Source organism: Dermacentor andersoni, unplaced genomic scaffold (assembly GCF_023375885.2).
Source record: "Dermacentor andersoni unplaced genomic scaffold, qqDerAnde1_hic_scaffold ctg00000042.1, whole genome shotgun sequence".
NCBI lineage: Eukaryota > Metazoa > Arthropoda > Arachnida > Ixodida > Ixodidae > Dermacentor > Dermacentor andersoni.
This window is the reverse complement of record NW_027314756.1, coordinates 849,808-868,111: the sequence shown is the minus strand read 5'-3', so window position 1 is coordinate 868,111 and position 18,304 is coordinate 849,808. Positions and strand designations below refer to the sequence as shown.

Below are 18,304 nucleotides of genomic sequence, written 5' to 3'. Positions count from 1 at the left end.
ACAGATGTGGCGATCACAGTGCACACATACCAAGGAAATAATGGTCAGGCAGAGAGTGAAAGAGTACAGTGCTCTTTCACGCTGTCTGACAGCGCTCTTTTGCTCTCTGTCTGTCGCTTATTTCCTTGGCATGTGTTCATCATGAGCACCATCAAAATGAACTCTTACCAACTGGTCCAAGCTTCAACTCTTGTGCTTGGTGTTTTTTGTCTACAAAATTTCCATATGCAAATCATAGCGCTGGTGATTTTTGAATGTATGAAGAAGGCTTATGCAGTTCCAGAACAATTTCACTTGTTCTAGACATATTATGGAATTTACCACAGTTTATTATAAAGGCTGAATTGGGTAGGAAGCTATTGTATTCTTTATGGTGCACTGGTACATTAAGCTTGTGCAGTTGCTTAAAGCTTGTACTATGGTGATGAAAATTGGGTTGAAGTTATAGAAGGATAATTGTCAAAGTGTAATGATGGCCTCCGGGTAGACACGCTGAGTTATGCTTCTGGGGACACTTATTATTTAACCTTATCAAGCAATACCGTTAGCCTTATATTCCCATTCCAAATCATAGCGCTGGTGATTTTTGAATGTATGAAGAAGGCTTATGCAATTCCAGAACAATTTCACTTGTTCTAAACATATTGTGGAATTTACCACAGTTTATTATAAAGGCTGAATTGGGTAGGAAGCTATTGTATTCTTTATGGTGCACTGGTACATTAAGCTTGTGCAGTTGCTTAAAGCTTGTACTATGGTGATGAAAATTGGGTTGAAGTTACAGAAGGATAATTGTCAAAGTGTAATGATGGCCTCCGGGTAGACACGCTGAGTTATGCTTCTGGGGACACTTATTATTTAACCTTATCAAGCAATACCGTTAGCCTTATATTCCCATTGCAAATCATAGCGCTGGTGATTTTTGAATGTATGAAGAAGGCTTATGCAATTCCAGAACAATTTCACTTGTTCTAAACATATTGTGGAATTTACCACAGTTTATTATAAAGGCTGAATTGGGTAGGAAGCTATTGTATTCTTTATGGTGCACTGGTACATTAAGCTTGTGCAGTTGCTTAAAGCTTGTACTATGGTGATGAAAATTGGGTTGAAGTTACAGAAGGATAATTGTCAAAGTGTAATGATGGCCTCCGGGTAGACACGCTGAGTTATGCTTCTGGGGACACTTATTATTTAACCTTATCAAGCAATACCGTTAGCCTTATATTCCCATTGCAAATCATAGCGCTGGTGATTTTTGAATGTATGAAGAAGGCTTATGCAATTCCAGAACAATTTCACTTGTTCTAAACATATTGTGGAATTTACCACAGTTTATTATAAAGGCTGAATTGGGTAGGAAGCTATTGTATTCTTTATGGTGCACTGGTACATTAAGCTTGTGCAGTTGCTTAAAGCTTGTACTATGGTGATGAAAATTGGGTTGAAGTTACAGAAGGATAATTGTCAAAGTGTAATGATGGCCTCCGGGTAGACACGCTGAGTTATGCTTCTGGGGACACTTATTATTTAACCTTATCAAGCAATACCGTTAGCCTTATATTCCCATTGCAAATCATAGCGCTGGTGATTTTTGAATGTATGAAGAAGGCTTATGCAATTCCAGAACAATTTCACTTGTTCTAAACATATTGTGGAATTTACCACAGTTTATTATAAAGGCTGAATTGGGTAGGAAGCTATTGTATTCTTTATGGTGCACTGGTACATTAAGCTTGTGCAGTTGCTTAAAGCTTGTACTATGGTGATGAAAATTGGGTTGAAGTTATAGAAGGATAATTGTCAAAGTGTAATGATGGCCTCCGGGTAGACACGCTGAGTTATGCTTCTGGGGACACTTATTATTTAACCTTATCAAGCAATACCGTTAGCCTTATATTCCCATTGCAAATCATAGCGCTGGTGATTTTTGAATGTATGAAGAAGGCTTATGCAATTCCAGAACAATTTCACTTGTTCTAAACATATTGTGGAATTTACCACAGTTTATTATAAAGGCTGAATTGGGTAGGAAGCTATTGTATTCTTTATGGTGCACTGGTACATTAAGCTTGTGCAGTTGCTTAAAGCTTGTACTATGGTGATGAAAATTGGGTTGAAGTTACAGAAGGATAATTGTCAAAGTGTAATGATGGCCTCCGGGTAGACACGCTGAGTTATGCTTCTGGGGACACTTATTATTTAACCTTATCAAGCAATACCATTAGCCTTATGGGTGCTATAATTTTGCAGTTCCTGCAGGATGGCCTGCATTACAAATCACGTTAAAATAATTGTACATGTCATGCAATAGTATGAGGATTGGCCCACCAAGTGACAGCCTTTGCTTACACTATGTCTGGGATCAGCCCAGTTTACTCAGCCAGAGAGCCATCCATGCATAGGGGGAGGGGAGTGGCAAAAAAAGGGGCTTTCGATTAATCTTTTTCACATAGATGACTCATACATCACATCTTTCTTACCTTGCATGCTTTGATGCTCAAAGTGAAGTTAGCTATGGACACATTGTCTGCATTTTATTCCTATTTGTGCTTAATGAAGGTTGCTTTGTTCACATTGCCACTTTTTATATTGTTTCTCTTGTGACACTAAGCTCATTTGTTTTAATGCTGTTATAGGTATGGCTGGGCCTGGAGAAGAAGTGTAAGCAGACCATGCTATGTTGCTGATCGGCGCCGATCTCCACATCCAAGTCGGTCCTGCAACAGTTAGGCACCACTGTACCTTGCTTCATTGACAAGGTGATATAATATGGTGAGCTTGCACCTCAATATCGGTATTGAAATATATGTTAAGGAAAAAAACAAGGGTTGGCCTTTATAATAGATGTACTCATGTTCTTTCTTTTAAGTGCTCGTTTGACACTGTTCTTCATGGACATATTTTCAGAGGATGCTAACATTCCTTTATTGCAAACAGCCATGAAGCTAGTTCATGTGTTAAACTAGCACTCTTTCACTAAGAAAAAGCTTTATTTAACACACAGTTCACAAGGAAGGAAAGGAGGCAGGACAGAGCGCTGCTAACAGTCAAGTTTTATCATTCGCACAGCGATATCGTGCGAAAGATGAAAGGGGGAGAACAGATAAATCTGAATGCATGTTGCTTGCATAAAAATGAAAAGGCCACATAGCATGGCTAGCCTGACACTTGTTTTACAATGATAATAAGCAGACTCACCATCTACTAATCTTCAAGATGGGGAGCTGACACGCTGGTTCCATACATATAAGAAAAACCTCACACATCTCTCCAGCGCTCTGGTCCTTATATTTTGCTACAACCAAGCAGTTTTCAAACTTGGTTGCATGGACACCGAGAGCAGCGCACTACCACTGCCAACTGACCCGCGCATCAAGTCTGTGTGGTCATGTAGCCAATCATTTATACATTGGCCGGTTTAGCTGATGTACAGTAAAAGCTCAGTAATTCACAACTCGTTAATTTGAAATTTAGGATAATTCGAAGTAGCCCCCGCGGTCCATACAACAATGTATTGAAAGCAATATGTAACGCTTCCCGATAATTCACTTTGAAATCAGCACCGATAATTTGAACTTAATGCTATCATGGATGGGGAGAGTGCTTATGCGCGGGAGCACGTTGGCGATGCTGGCGTCGCCGCGCAGCTTTGCTCTTTCCATCTGCGGCACTTTGTTTAGGCCTGACTGGGGAGAGACGCGTGTGCGCCAGGCCAGGCATGGCCAACGCCTCTGTTGCAGGTCGGTTCTCTTCCTCTCTAAAGACCTTCAAGATAAAAACGCAGAGGCTGCACTGCATGTTTCTTTTTTTGATTTTCTTCCTTTTCATCTTTCTGTTACATCTTGGAGGCTATGCTCTTTCTCTACAAGTTGTTCTTCTGAGAAGTGGCACCTGGTAATGTCTGAAACATGGCGGCCGTGACATCTCAGTACCAAAAAGCACAGCCTTTGAGATTCATGGCCATTAGCTGTGATACATGTTTGGCCACCACCAATACATATAGTGGAACTCGGCAGTGTACGGCCGATGCAACTACGAAAGTACAACGGAGACCAGAGTCGCAGCAGGTTGCGATGTGTTTCGCGAGTGCATCTTAGAATGCAGCTCTTGTTTCTGCAGCAAATGTAGGCTGACTCTGCACCATTCTTCCCAGTCACATCAACGTGACAATATTTCAAATTTAGATTTTTCAGTTATACTTTGCACGCCTAATTCTTGCATAGTTGGCTGTGCAGTGAGCTACCAAAAATGAAATCGTCCAAAAATTGATATAACATGGCATGGTCATGCAGGTGTTTGGAATGTGATCTTGTAGACAGACGGCGATGCGAGCGCAAGTGCTGATGTCGATATTTTGTGCACTATTGTTACTGCAAAGGTAAAAAGAAACCGTTGCTGCAGGCATACATTCATTGATCAAACCTGTTCTTTATATCTAAAAGAGCATACAGATCACTAACCTATTGTTTCAAGCTCAGTTAAGAGCAGGCTGTTTTAGGCCGAACTTTGACATATGAAGACAATATTGTCCAGCAACAGTGCACCGCAGCCAAGGAGGGAGCGTCGGCGCGCATTAGAGCTTGTGTCCAGTGGTTGTGTGCCCTTTTCCTATTAATTATGTGAAGCGACAGGTTCACTAGTTGGCGCGTGCCAAAGCGTACCAATGCATGCCAGTGGTTTGGCCTTAAGAGGAAGCTTTAGCTCGGGCCCAACTTCGACGCGGCCTATTCAAATACATGTAAAACGCAAAAACGTTTTTCTGAGATAACCCCTGGACTGATTTTAATGAAATTTGTTGCATTTGAGAGAGAAAGGTAAATTCTAGTGACTGTTGGTTGCGGAATTTCTATTTAGGTCCTGAATATTGTTAAAAAGATCTTCAAAAATTCGAAAGTTTGAAAAAATAGAAGTACCAAGTTTACAGATTCATAGCTCTGCATAAAAAACAGGTATCTCAGTTCTGTAAACAGGATCCATTAGATCATTGAAAGCGGACAAATTCGGTACATCATTTTATATCTTATGTGAATTTGTTACGTTTTTTACAAGGGTTCTGCAAAAGCTATATTTCCATATTACTAAATTTTTTTAGATTGATGTGTAACAAATAAATTTTGTCTGCTTTAGATGTACTATTAGATGCAATTCACGTAATTGTACTATCAATTTTCGTTGTTGAGCTACAAAGCTGTAAACTTCCTAGTTTCATTTTTTGACGATTTTCAATTTTTGCCAATTTTTAATAAAAAATTCACGACCTAAATTAAAGATCAGAAACCAACAGTCATTAGATTTTAAGTTTTTCTTTTAAATGCAACAAACCTTGTCAAATTTGGTGCGGTGGTTGCCGAGAAAAACGAATTCTCCTTTTACGTGTATTTAGATAGGAGCGCCCGAGCTAAAGCTTCCTCTTAAAGGGAAGCTGAAACGGTTTTCAATTTCCATGAATTGCTGGGATTGGCACGAACAGACCTAATAATTTACGGCTCCGTAATTTTTTTCTTCGTTTTATTAATATAAGGGGCGGAAATCGCTTTCTAAATCACCCCCGCGGACACGCCCCCATCGCTTCCCGGAGCGCCGGGTGAGGTGGTTGCCAGAGGAGAGAACTGGCGAGAGTGACGTCACTGGCGGGGACCGAGCTGCCGGACCGGTGTGCTGGCATGTGCTGGCATGCCTCTTTCCGTCCTGCGCTTTACTGAACGACGCTATGAGAGATCTGCCGCGGCCGCCGCTCACGTTTGTTTTCTTTTGCGATTTTCGTAAACTGTTCTTTCATTCTGTGCTGCGTGAATGCCTACAGCCAAGGGCACCCAACATGCCCTCGTTCTGTGCTGCATTCGGCTGCGCGAACACAGGCGGGCGAGACGATGTGGTGTTTCACAGCTTCCCGAAGGACAAGAAGCTTGCAGCGCAGTGGGTCCGTGCGGTGAGGAGAGATAAGTTTGTGCCGATGAAATCAACTGTGCTGTGCTCTTCATCTTCCATCAATACGCAGCACATGCAGGTGCACCTAGTTTAATGAAAGCCTGATTAGACCCACATTAATGCACTCGAGAAATGCGAACATTCGCAGCCATTAACGTCTGGAACCACAGTTTTAGCGTAGCCGGATAGCCTTACGACAAATGCGGAAACGCGTTGTTGCTAGCGTTGCTATACTCCGTTTCATACATCAGGTGCAACGCTGTGGAGGCTTGAGATACTTCTTGCAGTGGCTGCGTTCGCACTTAGAAAAAGTTCGGTGTTGCTTGACCCGATTTTTGAGAAAATTTTCCATATATAAGCTCAGTTATGAATGAAAAAAAGAAAGAATTTACCCATAGAAACAATCCGTGTACTTATACGGCTGCTAACACGTTCTTTTAAATCAATTTTCTTTTCGGTATTTTTTAATTGCAGCCCGTCGCGGCAGCTTCACGTGCATGCTCGTGCGAGCAAACGCCGCTGGCACTCTGCGAAGCATAGACGGACACGCGCGCAGTAATAAATTTTGGTGACCGGACTTCGTGCGTAGCTTCCACAGCGTTGCACCTGAGGTATGACATGGAGTATAGGCTTGCCTAGTGACATTCGACGTACGGCTGCAGTTATCGTGTTTACCACACAGCGGTGCTAAAACTGCCTAATATCTTTATGTCAACACTAGCATGGAGCACGCATACCGATTCTTGATCGAGCCACAATCGCAAAGTCGTCGAACCATAGTATGAATATTGCACATAAAATACCTCTGGCCATCTCTGGATTTGTATGATAAGCAACTTCCATGACTGTACCCTGCAGCACTGCATGTGCGCGCTTTGAAACGCGGCACTTATGTTCGCGATCGTGTATCAACACTCAAAAAACCACGGGACTACTTTAGACAAGCAGCGGCAAGGTGCTTGTCGTCGCGGAATTGCACCCGTGTTTACAATCTAATGAGAAGTTAGTGCTTCGGCATTCTTCCAGCAGCAAGTTCCCAGTGACACTTTAGCGCATTTTTTCTCCCGGCATTGGAACCTGCAGCTACATGAAAAAAAAAACAAAAAAAAAACCATAAGTACCAGCTAAGATTTCCAACGCGCGAGAAGGTGCACACATCGCTCTCGCTGTTGGCACACTCTACATCGTCGTTGCCGCCGCTGCCGCCATTGCCGCCGTCGTTTTCCATATCGGCTGTCGGTTCGAACATGTACGGCGAAAATACAAGCTGTCCGAGACAGCGAGAACGTTCCATAATGCTTACAACTCAGCTATGAAGCCAGAACAGAACAGCGTGCTACGGTCTGAAACGGCGGCGCCGACCGGCGACTGCCGCCAATGACGTCACAGCGGCCCCGACCAATCACGGGCAACAGCGGCATTCGCGCGATGCCCTGAGGCGCTGGTGCGCGTTTTCTTGGAAAAACAGCCGCTTGCGTTTGTTTCCGCCCTTTTTGAACCAGATATTCGTGTTCAGGGGACTCAAAACTGTAGAATGCCGCAGAGAACTCATTTTTTTCGAAAAGTGTTTCAGCTTCCCTTTAAGTCCGACGTTTCAGGTGTGCATCGCTTGCTGCCAGTCGCGCTTAATGCCCCTAACTCACACTGGACCACTTGCGCTGCTCTAGCTGAAATACCATCCCATGGAGGGCTTCGACGACGCGCCGTCAGCTGCTCTCTTTGGAGCATGCGCAGAACGATCCCCAACCAGCGTGCAGGTTTGAACACTTTGAACAGCTGTTCGCGGCCGTCGGCAAAGCGGCATGAGCACCTTTTTTCTCTGCACCATGCATGGTGGGTCGGCACAACAAGCGCACAGATGGAGCAAGAGCCATCTTGACGGCGGTCATGTTGGACCGCGTTGGTCGCATCCGGCTATGTCGGCTGCGCCAGTGCTTCGAGGTATAGACGTTGTTCTCGCCAACGTGACGTAGCATGTGCGTGCACGCGCTCGTGCTACGTCGGACTATATACGTGCCTTAACCGAGCAATTTCTCTCTTACTTTTATTAGTTCTGATTTTGTATAATTCGAATTTTCGTAGCGTCCCCACGGAATTCGAATTAACAAGCTTTTACTGTAGCGTTTATTGCACGATAGTGGTATGTAATCGACACTACACCTGTGTACTCTACATGCTTTTTGCATGCTTTCTTTTTTTCATAGGTAGTGGTGCAGGCCTTTTCATTACTTACATGCCTACACAATAAACCAAGCTTGTTCTGTGCCGAAAAAGGGTTTTAGGAAAAGCCAACGTGAGACAACTTTTCTCGGCATGAAAAAAGCTTGGTATGTTGGTTTCGGTTCATTGGTTTGATGGATTTTGGAGCCCATACAGGTTCCTTGCTCATAATAAGGCAGACAAGCTTGTAGGCGGTGCTTTTGAAATATGTGCAGCACACTGACAGCAAAGGTATAAAGCTGACAGGAATGAAGAGTTATTCTGCACTCTGATACCTTAGGAAAATAAATTAGGCTAAAGATTAAAGTAGCAAAAGATTCGTTTTTTTTTCATCATTGGGAAACAAGCTCTAACAAAATCCCAAAGAGATGTGGAAGTTTTTAAGTCAAATGGCAAAAAGGAAGGTTCAATACCAACAATATCAGGTCCCCAGTGTGACATCACTGATGATATTCAGAAGGTTTCATTTCAGCGTGTTGAAGGATCATTTCAATGACTTCTTTAAGTCAATATTTTCTGCAGCTATTACCGACGTCCATGCTTTGCCCGATCATAACTTTAACCAGAAAATGCCTGAAATCTCAGTGTCCTATGAAGGTGTGCATAAACTTCTGTGTAACCTAAAGCCAAACTCTGCTACTGGATCTGACCTTATACCATCCTATGTCCTCAAAACATGTGCATCCGTTATTTCTAAATACCTTGTCACTTTGTTTAGATTGTCCCTCTATTCCGGTGAAATTCCTTAGGACTGGAAGACTGCAAATGTCACACGAGTTCATAAAGCAGGTACCCATAAGCATGCACAAAATTACAGACCCATATCTCTTACTAGTGTGTGTTGCAAAATACTGGAACATGTGTTATACTCGACCATTTTTCACCACTTAGAGGAGAACAACTTTTTCAACAGTACCCAGCATGGATTCCGTTCAGGCTTTTCATGTGTCACCCAGCTGCTTGAATTCTCCCATGATATTTTTTCGTCATTTGATGCTGGAAGGCAAGTGCACTGCATTTTATTAGACTTTAAAGAAACCTTCGATACTGTTCCCCATTCTCTCTTACTCCTTAAGAAGTCTTACCTTGGTCTCCCTGATTCCGTGCTTAACTGGGTGCAGAATTATTTGTTGGGTCGCTCACAAAAGGTGGTTATAAATGGCTATGAATCCGAAGCTGCGGCTGTCACTTTTGGGTTACCACAAGGGTCTGTTTTAGGACCGCTTTTATTCCTCATATACATCAATGACATCACCTCGAATGTTACATCGAAAATATGGTTATACGTGGACGATTGCGTGGTTTATAGGGACATAGACAGTCACGTTGATGCTTTGTCCCTGCAGGGTGACCTTGACCGAATACTTGCTTGGTGCCGTAAATGGCACATGAACCTCAATCCCAGTAAGTGAAGTGATATTAACTTTAGCAGAAAGCGGGCTAACATTCTCCACAACTATAATTTAGACGTATTAATCAAAAAAAGTAGATCAGGCAAACTATCTGGGTATTTTCTTTTCTTCAGATCTTTCATGGGATAAACATGTGGACTACATCACCTTAAAAGCCGGACGTGTTCTTAATTTCATTAAAAGGAATTTCAAAAAAGCCCCTCAAGATGTCAAACAACTTCTGTACTTTTCTAATGTTTGGTCAATTCTAGAGTACACTGCAGTGGTCTGGGACCCGAACACTAAAATTCTTTTGAACAAGTTGGAGGCAATACAAAATCATGCTGTGCGGTTTGTTACTAACAAGTATAGTCATCATGTTAGCGTTACAAGTCTTAAGCACACTGTCTCGAGGGACACTCTGAAACTCCGACGCACCTTTTCTAGGTATTTATTTTTTAAACAGATTGTGTGTGAAGAGGTGGCAATAAATCTACATGTGTACCTTCAGCCCCCCATGTACATATCCTGACGAAGGGACAACAGGAGGAGGAGGAGGAAAGAACTTTATTGTGTGCCCTCCGAGTTGGTGAAGAGGGCCAAAGGCCCCGCCTAGGTGATGGCCAGGAGTTCGTGGGTCCTGGCGGCACCCTTGGCCCGCTGGACGGCCCATAGTTGATCCTCGATGGCGGGGCTGAGCAGCGCGGCTTCCCAGCGCTTGAGAAGGCTGCTGCTAGAGGCCGCGTTTTCTTTATTGGTATTTATCCCTCGGCATTCCCATAATATATGCTCCAGAGTGGCTCTGGATTCACGTGTTTTGCATTTCTCTGTAGGATATACATTCGGATATATGATGTGCGAGAGCACAGGATTCGGATACGTCCTAGTTTGTAACTGCCGCCATGCGACAGACTGCTTTTTTGTCAATTTTGCGTGAGGTCACGGAAATATGCGCCTCTGTAACCTATAATATTTCGTAATGTCATTATATGTTGTCATTCTGTCCTCCCACTCCCACTCAGTTACCGCACCGTCACGTCCGGAGGGTGTCGGGGCGTCACTTGCGACTGCGGCTCGGTCCGTAAGCCCTCGAGCTGCGTCATGTGCCGCCTCGTTGTTGCCGTCCTCCGCGAGGGTGTGAGCGGGTGTCCAGGTGATGTATATCTTTCTTTTGTAATTTTGGCCTCCTGCAAGAAGAATGCGTAGTGCCTCCGGGAAGATTCGGCCGTTGGCAAAGTTTCTTATTGCCGTCTGAGAGTCGCTGACTATCACGGTTGCGTTAGTCTGAGCTACTGCGAGCGCTATGGCTACTTTTTCAGCTATCTCGTTGCGTATCGTCGCGCACGTCTTGCACCGTTTCTCCCTGTCGATTATGGCTGCCGTAAACCCCCGTCTGCGACTGTATCGAGCCGCGTCTACGAACACTGCGTCCTTGTCGCTGCCGAATTTCTTCTGTATTTGCTTCGCTCTGCTCTCTCTTCTGTCCTTATTGTGTTCTGGGTGCATGTTCTTTGGTATGGGAGGTATTACCAATCTTTCCTTCTTCTCTCTCGGGATGTCCACCTTGACACCGTGCTGTGTGTTGTAACCTATGTCTAATCTCTGTAGGATGTGTCTGCCTGCTCTAGTCTTAGAGAGGCGTTCATATTGTGTCGTACATTGCGCTTCAATGAGCTCATCTATCGTGTTGTGTAGGCCTAATTGCAACAACTTGTCCGTGCTGGTGCTGATCGGTAGTCCTATGGCTAGTTTGTATATTTTCCGAATGAGGCATTCTAGTTTGATCCTTTCCGCGACCTGCCATTTTAAGTATGGCGCTACGTATACTATTCTACTTATTACGAAGGCCTGTATTAACCTGATCATGTTTTCCTCTTTCATCCCGCTATGTTTATTTGTTGTCCTTCTGATTAGCCTCATGATTTGTGCTACAGTTCCCTCCAGTCTTCTGAGGGTTTCTCCGTTGTTGCCCTTGGCTTCAATGAGGAGCCCCAATACCCTGATCCTATCGACCTTGGGTATGGGTTTCCCATCGGCCATCTTTAACTGTATCTCCTCTCTATGGGTGAGATCTTCCCTGTAGTTGCCTGGTTTGCGACCTCTGCGAGTCGGTCTGTACAACAACAGCTCCGATTTCTCTGCCGAGCATGTTAACCCTGTCCCCTCTAGATATTTTTCTATTGTTTCGACCGCTGTTTGAAGCGTTTGTTCTATCTGCCCATCACTTCCGTTTCCCACCCATAGGGTGATATCGTCAGCGTATAAGGTATGATTTAGACCCTCGATTTCCTTTAGCTTGGCTGGCAGCCCGATTAGCGCCAGATTGAATAGCATCGGTGATAAGACCGAGCCCTGTGGCATACCTGCGCTGCCTATCTCGATCTCCTCCGAAACTAGGTCCGCTATCGTGATCTTTGCCTTTCTGCCCGTTAGAAAATTGCGTACATAATCTTACGTGCGTTTTCCCAGTCCTAGTTCGCCTACTCTATCTAGTATCGTTGCATGTGTTATGTTATCAAAGGCCTTTTTTAGGTCCAACCCGAGAATTGCCTTTGTCGATCTGCCCGAATCGTCTATGATCTGATGTTTTAGTTGTAACAGAGCATCCTGCGCTGAGAGGTTTCTCCTGAATCCTATCATCATGGGCGGGAGCGCGTCGCAGTCTTCGAGGTAGGTGGTTATCCTCGCTAGGACCACATGCTCCATTAGTTTCCCCACGCAAGAAGTGAGAGATATGGGTCTCAAGTTCTCAATTTGCAGTCGCTTGCCCGGTTTAGGTATTAATACGATTTGTGCCGTCTTCCATTGCTGCGGAATCTGCCCTGCGTCCCAGAATTCGTTAATATGTTCGGTTAACTTAGCTGTAGACTCATCGTCCAAGTTCCTTAGCGTTTTATTCGTTACACTGTCTAGTCCAGGTGCCGACTTGGTATTGTGTTTCTGTAGGGCTGCCCTGACCTCTGACTCGCAGATTTTGCTGTCTAATTCGTCATTTACCTGCCCTGTGTAGTCAGGGTGTATGACGGGCAGCGCTTGCGAGATGTATCTTTTCTGGATTTCCTTGAGGAAGTCCTGCTCTGTCCCTTGGTACGTTAGTATTAGCCGATTTATATTTTGCCTATGTGCAGGCTTTGTCCCGTCCGGGTCTAACAAATATCGAAGGATGTTCCATGTTTTTGGCATTCCTATCTGACTGTCCATGTTGTTGCATTTTTCCTCCCGCTGTTGTTTGCATAGCTGCTGGGCGTACTGTTCTATGTCCCTGTTCAATTTGGCTATCTTTCTACGAAGCGTCCGGTTGTGTTCTTGTTTTTTCCATCTCCGTTGCAACCCTGCCTTAGCTTCCCACATGTGTAGAAGCTTACTGTCTACGTTCTCTAAATGCGCCTCCGGCGGGACCATTTTCGTAGCTGCCACCACATCTCCCTTTAGTTCTTCGGTCCATTCCTCAATACCTTGTGTCATGTCGTCAGCCTCCTCCCTTATTTTCGTGAATTTGTCCCAGTCGATAATCTTAAGTGGTCTACCCTTTGTCTTGCGCGGCCCTGCCCTTACCGTTATTTCTAGTATATTGTGATTGCTCCCAAAGTCGTGTTGCGTATTTGTTCACTGCATGTCCCGTATGTTCTTGGTGAATGTTAAATCTGGCGTAGTATCCGCACAAACGCTGGTACCTATTCTCGTGGGAACCGATGGGTCGGTCACGAGGGTCAGGCCTTCCTGTTGCAAGGGACAACAGCAAAAAAAAAATTGGCGAATATTCATGCCGTACATCTGCGTTCCAAGCGTCATTTTTTCCCCAAACTATTAAAGAGTGGAACACTCTTCCCGACGCTGTTGTTACCGCCCCTACTGAAATGTTTTCTGCTGTGCTCTGGCAGCATTTGTGCATGAGTGCAACGCGAGATCAATAGTTTCCATTGAGTGTGCCGGTGTCACCTGCTGCTTCCACTGTAATCTGTGTCCACTGCTGTAATTACGCCAAACATTTTTGTATGCCGTGCTTGTAACTTTTTACGTTTGCTCATGTATAACACCCCCCTACAATAATGCCTCAGGGCGAATTTAGGTAAGTTAATAAATAAAAATAAATAAAAGGTGCAGGCCTTATCTTTGGAAGGAGGCTGACTGATGGCACCTTCCACAGCACAGATGACTCGGGTAGGCACCAGTGTTGATGTTTGTTCCCTTGTGCACGACAGTAGCTTTAGGTTCAGAGGAGTTCTAGGAAGGCAAGTTAAACATAACTTCCGTGGCTTGAGTGGGCTCATTTCTTTTGGGGCATCAAGCTTTTTTTTTTCTTTATTTTTTATTTTTTTTGCAACTGTGCATGAGTGCTTCCCTAGCATTGACGTGAAGGGAACTCCTGAACAATGACCTGCTTTAGTTAGCGCTTTGCGAAGAATGCATCGTCTGCCAAGCCATTGATTTTCTATTGCCGTGCTTGTACTTGTTCTGTCAGTAATTTCTCCACTTGCCGAATTATCTTGAGGCCTTACGCTGATGCTACTGATGTGAAGTCTTCCAAGTGCAGACTTTTCGGGATGAGGTTTTTCGCTTTGCAAGTGTGGTTGAAGGGTAGGTGGCACTTACAGGTAGCTATTCTAGATATTAGTGAAACGAACTGACCAATCTTGGTTACGTCTTGTCCATATTTCTGTAGGGGTTAGTCAAAGGTTTAGAAAATTGATCTCACTAGTAACAGGATGATAGTCACTTGGTCAATGACCACAGCTTTATCATTATGTTACTTGACTAGATGAATTTTCGTCAGACCTTTGACAATATCTCCTACAGAACTTTGGAATAAGGTATGTTAAGCGGGACCCACTGGTTTGTCTTACTCGCATCCAGAATAGCCCCTTGTAAGTGCCACCTTTCCTTCAACTAGACTAACAAAGCAAAGAACCTTGCACCAAAAAGTGCGCTTGAAAACATCGGTAGTGTCAGTGTGGGGCCTCAAGATAATTCAGCGAGCCAGGAATAAATTACTTGAATCACAAGTTCAAGACTGTTGATAGAAAATCAAGGGCTTGAAAACTGATGCATTCTTCGCAAGGTACCAACTAGAGCAGGCCATTGTTCACGTCTCCCAGGTCATACAGCTCCATATCAACTTCATGGCAACGCTAAGGGACCAACTGTCCGAACAGTCGCAAGAAAGCATGACGTATTAAAATCAAAAGAGCCCATTTAAACCAAGAAGTTATCTTCAGCTTGTCATTATGCAAAAAAAGAGGTGAGGCGTGCAGACAGGACACAAGAGAAGAGAAGGGGACAACACGAACGCCGTCCTGTCTGCACGCCTCACCTCTTTTTTGCATAATGAATCCTTACCAACTAGCTCAGCTTTCTGTCGTTCAGCTTGTCTTCTACAAGCCCACTAAACCTGAAACTGCCATTTTGTGCAAAGGCCTGAACTTGAACACTGCAGAATGCTTCACCCAATCCTGGCAAAAGTAACCTCCACTGTGGAACATGTCTTCAGTCAACTCCTTCTGAAGGAAAAAGAAAAGGCCCACAAGTTTACCTGCCGTGCGTGGTATAACCAGAGGCCTCTCAAATTTCCTGTCCCGAAGCTCTGCCGTCAGGCTATGGAAGATGTTCATATGCTGCTCAAAGCTGCCCCGACGCGGTGACACTGTGCCACAGAGGGCATCGTTCGCATACTGAAACGCTTGCGTGGTGCAAGACGAGCTGATTGATATGGTGCGTTCTATGCATGTGCTACGCTATTTTTCATGTTATGGGCTGTTTAGCTGAAGTGGTAGGGTAAGACAACGCTGCCAAACATGTGTTGCATGCCAGGGTGCCATTCTGGCTACAAGGGAATGCCCAAAAAGGTGTCATGCTTTGTTTACAGAGTGACAAGGAGCAGCGCGAGAAGTGGAAGTGGGCCATACTGCAGGAAAGTGGTGATTGTTTTAAGGGGAGACGCGGGTCAAAAAGTCACAGTTTCCTAAATAAAAATAGCTTTTTTTTTGTTTTAAGCTGCATTGTCATCTTCGGTCTGTAAATATTTATTTGTGTAAATATCAAGCCGAAATTCGCATGAGAAGTCACGTAAAAATGCACCTAAGTCATCATCATCATCAGCCTGTTTTATGTCTACTGCAGGACGAAGGCCTCTCCCTGCGATCAACCAATTACCCCTGTCCTGCGCCAACCGATTCCAACTAGCACCCACGAATTTCTTCATTTCATCGCTTCACCAAGTCTTTTGTCGTCCTCGATTGCGTTTCCCTTCTCTTGGTACCCATTCTGTAACCCTAATAGTCCAACGGTTATCTAACCGGCGCATTACATGACCTGCCCAGCTCCATTTTTTTCTCTTGATGTCAATTACAATATCGTCTATACCCGTTTGCTCTCTCATCCAAAACACTCTCTTTCTGTCTCTCAACGTTATCCCTAGCAATCTTCGTTCCATCGCTCTTTGCGCGGTCCTTAACTTGTTCTCAAGCTTCTTTGTCAGTCTCCAAGCCTCTACCCCATATGTCAGCACTGGTAAAATGCACCGATTGTACACCTTCCTTTTCAATGATAATGGTAAGCTTCTAGTCAGGAGCTGGTAATGTCTGCCATATGCGATCGAACCCATTTTTATTCTTCTGTGAATTTCCTTCTCATGATCAGGGTTCCCTGTGAGTAATTGACCTAGGTAAACGTACTCCTTCACAGACTCTAGAGGCCGACTGGTGATCCTGAACTCTTGTTCCTTTGCCCGGCTATTTATCATTACCTTTGTCAGCAGGCGTTTGGTGTGTTGCGACACCACGTACCCGAGCACACGACGGTTGGCCCCTCCCGCGTGTAGCCGTGTCTGGGGAAAGGGGGATCCTGGGGGTTGAGCCGATGCTGAGTGTTTGGACCTTTAAGGCCCCCCAGCGGAGCCAACACACCTCTTTGGCCTCGGCTTCACATAGACGGCACCTCCAGACTAACCCACCTGAAGGAAATCGGCAGTCGCCTTTTCCTATCCTCCTCTCCAATCTTCGTCTTTATCTCCCACTTTTCCATCTTTCCTATCTTCTCTTCACTTCTTATTACTTCCAAATTTCGTGGCGGCAAGAGTTAACCGTGTGTAATATACCCAGCCTTGGGTATATATATTAGGTTATAGCGGCGATGCATGGCTGGCGTCTTCAGGTATTCTTCCAACCTTGTAGCATCCCCTTGTCGGGCTCGGTGGTGGGTGGCCACCATCGCTGCCGAAATTTCCAACGCTATATGGTAAACAACTTTCCACCATTACCTGATCGCTCCCTCAAGAGGGGGCACACCGATGAAACTTTCACGTTTTTCATTAAATCAAAGCAATCTTTTCGAAAGTACCACGTTGCACACAGCAGCACGATACCAAAACAGTCAGAATGATCTCACCATTTGTTGTAGCAAAATCTCTCACGGAAGCAATTGGCTCCGGCTATAAGGTAACGAAGATGGGAAGTGGCAATCTTCTTCTCGAACTTCGCGACAAAGCACAATATGACAAACTCTCGAAAGTTGTAGCATTTGGGGAAATTCCAGTCTCAGTGGGCCCGCACAGATCCATGAACACAGTGCACGGGGTCGTCTCAGAAGATGACCTTCCCGAACTGAGTGAAAGCGAACTACTTGAAGGATGGCAAGACCAGAATGTAGTGAAAGTACAAAGGATAACATTGAGGCGAGACGACAAGCAAATACCTACCAAACACATAATCATTACTTTTGGAACTTGCAACTTACCTGAAATAATAGAAACTGGTTGCTGTAAACTTCACGTCAGGCCGTATATTCTAAATACGCATCGATGCTTCAAGTGTCAGCGCTTTGGGCATGGGTCGCAGAACTGCAGAGGACGTGTTACTTGTGCTAAGTGTAGTTCTTCTGAACACGCTTCAGGCATCTGTACTTCATCTGTAACTGTGTCAACTGTGAAGGAGATCACCCCGCCTACTCGTGATCGTGCCCCTCGTGGAAAAAAGAGAAACAAATCATAGAACTGAAAGTAAAACTCAACCTCTTTTCCAGAGGCACGTAAGCGTTTCTCACTCCACAATCAGTCAAGTCCCTCCTACACTGATGTGGCGCGCCGGGGGGCAGCACTACATCATTCGGCGGCCGCCTAAGTCACAAGGAGTGTGATGGCGGTCACGCCATCAGCCCCTCCGGCTTGGACAGCCAGTGCTGTTCCGGTCCCCGCAAAGTAGGACCAGCAGACCCCCGGGCCTGTTGGACCCAGGGCCACTGCCCTTGCAGATCGGCCCAACATTCCCGCGGAAGTGCCCGCCGCATGTGCAGTATCCACCACCTCAGACGAGGTGATGGATACCAGCACAACTCCAGCGTCTCAGACGCCCAAGGAACAGCGCAGCTCCCTCGAGCGCGCCGGGCAGAAAGAGAGATCTCGTATCATGGGGCCTGGAAAGGTCTCGTGAGCTAATATAATCTATATTTCTTAGACACACAGCACAAAACACATACATTATGGATACACAGATAATACAATGGAATGTCAGGGGTTTACTCCACAACCTAGACGACATTAAGGAACTTTTACATAGGTACACTCCAAAGGTGCTGTGTGTCCAAGAAACGCATCTTAAGCCTTCACAAACAAACTTTCTCCGGCAGTATGCCATTTTCCGAAAAGACCGAAACAAGGCCCTTGCCTCGTCGGGCGGTGTGGCAATAATAGTAGATCAGAGTGTTGCTTGCCGGCAATTACAACTTAAAACGCTCCCAGAGGCAGTTGCAGTCAGAGCAGTGCTCTTTAG

The 18,304-nt window shown here is 44.9% G+C and overlaps 1 long non-coding RNA gene across 1 annotated transcript in view; it reads left to right on the top strand.

Annotated features, from left to right (window-relative positions):
• Positions 1-18,304, top strand: part of LOC129381294 (uncharacterized) — a 50,089-nt gene that overhangs the window by 12,324 nt on the left and 19,461 nt on the right. Inside the window, exon 3 of the long non-coding RNA XR_008609494.2 lies at positions 2,640-2,775. This is a non-coding gene — a long non-coding RNA (uncharacterized lncRNA). The remainder of the gene's footprint in view (positions 1-2,639; positions 2,776-18,304) is intronic.